The sequence below is a fragment of the Apium graveolens genome, chromosome 5 (genome assembly GCF_009905375.1).
Source record: "Apium graveolens cultivar Ventura chromosome 5, ASM990537v1, whole genome shotgun sequence".
NCBI lineage: Eukaryota > Viridiplantae > Streptophyta > Magnoliopsida > Apiales > Apiaceae > Apium > Apium graveolens.
Window position 1 is genome coordinate 26913847 of NC_133651.1, and position 6107 is coordinate 26919953.

The window sequence follows — 6107 nt, forward strand, 5'->3', positions numbered from 1 at the left end:
TCTTTGATCTCCAACTCAAATTCCTGAAGTAAAAGCACCCAACGAATGAGTCTCGGCTTCGAATCCTTCTTGGAAACCAGATAGCGAATAGCCGCATGATCAGTGAATACTGTTACTTTCGTACCAAGTAGATAAGATCGAAATTTCTCAAAACCAAAGACTATAGCCAAAAGCTCATTCTCAGTAGTGGTGTAATTCAATTGGGCACCATTTAAAGTCTTACTCGCATAGTAGACCACATGGAAGAGGTTTTTCTTGCACTGTCCCAGAACTGCACCTACCGTATAATCACTCGCATCACACATCATCTCAAACGGTTCTGTCCAATCTGGTGCTGTAATAACTGGTGCAGTGATCAAACTCTTCTTGAGAGTCTCGAATGCTGCCAAACATTCATCATCAAATTTGAAAAGCACATCTTTCTCAAGCAAATTGCACAACGGCTTAGATATCTTTGAAAAGTCCTTGATGAATCGCCGATAAAAACCCGCATGACCAAGAAAACTACAGATTCCTTTCACAGAATTAGGTGGGGGAAGATTTTCAATGACTCCCACATTGGCCTTGTCCACCTCCAGACCCTTGCTAGAGACCTTATGCCCAAGGATAATGCCTTCACGCACCATAAAATGACATTTCTCCCAATTGAGCACCAAATTAGTTTCCACGCATCTTTTGAGTAGGGCGCGCAGATTATTCAAACATTCATCATATGAATGTCCAAAGACGAAGAAGTCGTCCATGAACACTTCAACGTTATTTCCAATCATGTCAGAGAATATAGCCATCATACATCTCTGAAAAGTGGTCGGGGCGCCACATAACCCAAACGAAACTCTGTGAAAAGCAAACGTGCCAAATGGACAAGTGAAGGTAGTCTTTTCCTGATCCTCTGGTGCAATACAAATCTGATTATACCCGGAATAACCATCCAGAAGACAAAAATACTCATGACCCGCCAATCTGTCAAGCATCTGATCAATAAATGGAAGAGGGAAGTGATCCTTCCTTGTGGCTTTGTTCAATTTTCTATAATCCATGTATACTCTCCATCCTGTAACTGTTCGAGTAGGGATGAGCTCATTCTTTTTATTTGCGACCACAGTGATACCTCCTTTCTTAGGTACACATTGTACGGGGCTCACCCACGAGCTGTCAGAAATAGGATAAATGATGCCTGCATCCAGCCATTTCAGAATTTCTTTCTTCACCACCTCCTTCATGATGGGATTCAGTCTTCGCTGCTGTTCCACAGTTGGCTTACTACCTTCCTCTAGCAGAATTTTATGCATACAATATGAAGGACTTATCCCCTTGATGTCTGCTATGGTCCATCCTATAGCCGATTTGAATTCTCTCAAAATCCTTAAGAGCTTATCTTCCTCACTACCTGAAAGGTCAGATGAAATAATAACAGGTAACATAGATGAATCACCTAAAAAAGCATACCTCAAGTGTTCAGGTAATGGCTTGAGCTCCAAGGTAGATGTTTCCTCTATTGATGGTTTGAGCTTCCCTTCAGCATTCTTAAGGTCAGAAGTACCCAGAGATTCAAATGGTATGTCCAGCTTTCGCTTCCAGGGAGAAGTGTTCAGATATTGTAATTGCTCGTTGCCATCTTCATCATCGCTGTTAAAATCCCCCACTAAGGCCTTTTCCAATGCATCAGACATTAGCATGTGATCGAGTTCCGAAGTAACCGCAGAATCAATCACATCCACTTTTAAGCACTCCTCATCTTCTGTAGGGAATTTCATTGCCTTGAATACGTTGAAGGTCACATCCTGATCTTGGACCCGCATAGTAAGTTCACCTTTTTGCACATCTATCAAGGTACGGCCAGTAGCCAAGAAAGGCCTTCCCAAGATTATGGGAATCTTCTTATCTTCCTCAAAATCCAGAATAACAAAATCTGTAGGAAAGAAGAGCTTATCCACCTTGACGAGCACATCCTCAACTATGCCCCTTGGGTAAGTAATGGAACGATCAGCCAATTGTAGCAACATGTAAGTGGGTTTTGGATCAGGCAGATCCAGCTTTTTAAAGATCGACAACGGCATCAGATTAATGCTTGCTCCCAAATCACAAAGGCACTTGTCAAAAGTCAGATTGCCAATGGTGCAAGGAATGGTGAAGCTTCCTGGATCTTTCAGTTTTGGTGGTAACTTTTGCTGCAGAACAGCGCTGCATTCTTCCGTGAGAGCAACGGTTTCAAGGTCATCCAGTTTCACCTTCCTTGAAAGAATAGTCTTCATAAACTTCGCATAACTAGGCATTTGTTCCAGAGCCTCAGCGAAAGGTATATTGATGTGAAGTTTCTTGAACACCTCCAGAAACTTTCCGAACTGTCTATCCAGCTTTTGTTGCTGTAATCTCTTAGGAAAAGGTGGTGGAGGATAGAGCTGTTTCTCCCCTGTATTATCCTCAGGAAGAGTGTGTTCAACAGTAGTCTTCCTTGGTTCCGCCGCTTTCTCCTTTTGCTTAGATTCTTCATCTCTAATTTCAGCTTCTCCTTCCTTTTCCTTTTCAGCATCAGCCACTTTTCCAGACCTTAAGGTAATAGCCTTGACTTGCTCTTTAGCTTCCTTCCTGCCTGGTACTTCTGTGTCACTGGGAAGAGTGCCAGGTTGATGATTGAGCACTGCATTGGCTAATTGACCGATTTGATTTTCCAAGGTCTTGATAGAAACCGCCTGACTCTTGCACAACAACTTAAGTTCCTCAAAATCAGCACTAGTAGGTGCAGCTATACTTCCCTGTTGAGGATATAATTTCCTTGTAGCATACTGCTGTGGTTGCTGGAATCCAGGTGGGTTAAACTGTTTACTCACTCCTTGCTGATATGGTGGCTGAATAGTATTCTGATTATTCCCCCAACTGAAATTTGGATGATTTCTGTTGTTAGGATGATAGGTTGCTGGCACAGGCTGCTGTTGTCGCTGATAATTATTCACATACTGAACAGATTCGTTGACAAGAGAACACTGATCCGTAGCATGAGAACCTGCACAAAGCTCACAAACCATAGCTATTTGATTAACTCCATATATAGCCAGAGAATCAACCTTCATCGATAGCGCTTGGAGCTGGGCTGCAATAGCGGTGGCTGCATCAACTTCCAGAATACCTGCTACCTTGCTTGACGTCATCCTCTGAGTTGGGTTTTGATGCTCATTTGCAGCCATCGTCTCTATAAGATTATACGCCTCAGTATAGCTTTTAGCCCATAAGGCGCCTCCAGCTGCTGCATCGAGCATGGGCCGAGATTGGGCCCCCAAACCATTATAGAAACCAGTGATCACCATCCAATCCGGCATTCCATGATGCGGACATTTTCTCAACATTTCCTTGTAGCGTTCCCAAGCCTCGCACATAGATTCAGTAGGTTGCTGCGCAAACTGAGTAAGAGCACTCCTCATAGCAGCAGTCTTTGCCATCGGATAAAACTTCACCAGAAACTTTTGCGCAAGATCTTGCCATGTAGTGATGGACCCAGCTGGTTCAGAATGTAACCAGTCTTTAGCCTTGTCCCTCAGTGAGAATGGGAAAAGCCTCAACTTGATAGCCTCATCAGTCACGCCATTATACTTAAAAGTACTGCAGATCTCGACAAAATTCCTTATGTGCATGTTGGGGTCTTCAGTTACCGCTCCTCCAAAAGAAACATAATTCTGCACCATCTGAATAGTGCCCGGCTTGATTTCAAAGGTGTTAGCTTGAATAGCCGGATGAAGGATGCTTGACTGAATGTCATCAATTTTAGGCCGAGAAAAATCCATAAGAGCTGGATCAGCTTGAACAATACGATCTCCCATGTTTACTGGTTCTTTCTGCTCAGTTCCTGAATCCGAATCCTCAAAATCTAACTTCTCCGGAATATCAAGAACTTCGTCTGTCTCCTCAGCTGTATCTAAAGTCCTCTTGCGAGCACGAGAACGAGTTTGCATAAACGCTTGCTAAAGTACCTGAAACACAACCGGAAAAAAAAAGTAACTACTACGTCCTAATCACTGAGTCCTAATGACCAATGATGGTAAGTACATAAACTAAACAAATTCGCCGAGTCCCCGGCAGCGGCGCCAAAAACTTGTTAGGGCTAAAATACGCACTAATATTAACGCAAGTATACGCGATCGCAAGTAATATAGAATACTTTCTAGTTCGTTCCCACAGAGACTCGGACTAAATTATTGTCTAATTAAACTCACTCACCAATGTATGATTACTTCTCAATGTTAAGATACTAACACTTAAGATTGTTGATTAAATATTTAACTACAATTAACTACTTAATTAATCACTTAACTAACACTTCAAATTATCAATAATAAAACACTCATGAGATCACAACTTCATTATCACTTCCTTCTATAGCCATTGTTATTACCTTTAGCATGTGACAGTGATGATATTAATCGAATAACACGAAACTGATAAAAGCCAACTTTCATTGTACTAATACCATTCTACCAAGCATCCACAATTAAGATAGAAGTTCAATAGTCATCAATTATGTTGAGTTCCTATATGTCTACAGAAATTGACAACACAACGATTTAAGCACAAGTTATTCCTTTTGATTACATAGGGCAAATAAAACTGTTAGAGTTACCCACTAATCATGCACAACATACATGAACCTATGCTAGCATGGCAAGTTCTAAATCTCAAGATCCACCGTCGCTTCACAAGAGATTAACACCCTATCTTATATGTTCGCGACGCACATAAGACGAATACGCACAACCAATACTAGATATCATACAATCATCACACACTAAAGTATTAAACAATTAACTAAAGAATTACATAATAAATCCGTTGCAACCCCATGATCACGATTAGCCCATATTAGCACTTATCGTCATCATGGGTTCATATGAAATAATGATAAGCAAACACAAGAAAATAATAACTAAACTAATTATATTAAAATAGAGTACGTCACAAGAGTAAATAAGTTCAAAGCAAGAAAACTAGCATCCAACGTTACAACGAAACAAGAATCACAAGAAAATATGCTTTCTCTTTGTTGCGGTGTGCTAAATCGGTCTTCTTCCTTATCTCCTTCGCTCCTTGCGTAAAATCACAATCTTCTTCAATCCACACTTGTGAAAACGTCTCAGATCTACTTATATAATAGTCCCATAAAACTCAGATTACATAGAAGTGGAAACCAAACAGAAGTAGAAGTCCAGAAATATTATATCTTTTTTCCCGACCCTGCGCGGGCGCTCAGACCTCTACTGGAAAAAATCTGATTTTGCTCCGTTTCTTCGCCGTAATCTGCCCGTTTCTTTCCTCTCGCAATGGTGAACACATGCCAAGGCTTATTCTTGATGATTCCTCCCCCAAAATGCAACTAATACCCTGAAATGCATAAACACTAGAAAAACGCATCAAATACACAAAATAATTGATTTCAAGACACCAATTTAAGCCATTTTAAGACGTTCTAAGTGGTATAAAATGCCACTTATCAATTTACTTTATTAAATCAGCATTATTCCAAACACTTTAAAAACACTCTTTAAAGTGTTTTCGAGTCTTTAAAATGATTTTTAAAAGTTAGAGCGGATCCCAAAACTCATTTTTATATTTAAGATCCTTCTTTCGAAGGGGATTTAAATACTCGCTCAAAACCTGAGGGATCCGGCTCTGTGGTGTGTTTTATATTCGCAACAAGGTTGTTGTCTTGATAAAAGAGTTTTTGATTACTTACCCAATACTCGGGAAGTAAAATTCTTGGAACAAGTTAATCCATTAACAGGCATCGCCTGGGAAATATCGGTGAGTTTTCCTTTCCAACTAGATACGACTTCTTGGTGGAGCCGTATCAACAAGTTTCTACTTGGGGAAAGTGGGGACGAGCTTTATGTTTCAGAGTCATGGATTTCATCTGAACTAGGAGTGGTGTAAGTGGCCGAGTAGCACCGGCCCAGCCGTATTATTATATTGGCCCAAATGGCCTGGAAGTTCTGCTAAGGCGGTCCATTCCTTAGGAGTTCAGTGTTCGGTTGACAAGTAAATCTGACAGGTTCTCCTCTACATGTAGAAAATGGTGGGGTTGTACTACTACGACTGATCATCGTAAGTGGTCTTCCTGG

At 40.9% G+C, this 6107-nt stretch overlaps 1 non-coding gene across 1 annotated transcript; it reads left to right on the top strand.

Moving 5' to 3' along the window:
* Positions 1-3315: 3315 nt before the first annotated feature.
* Positions 3316-3422, top strand: LOC141662423 (small nucleolar RNA R71). The gene has a single exon (XR_012550541.1). It is a non-coding gene; the product is annotated as a small nucleolar RNA R71 (small nucleolar RNA).
* Positions 3423-6107: the final 2685 nt, after the last annotated feature.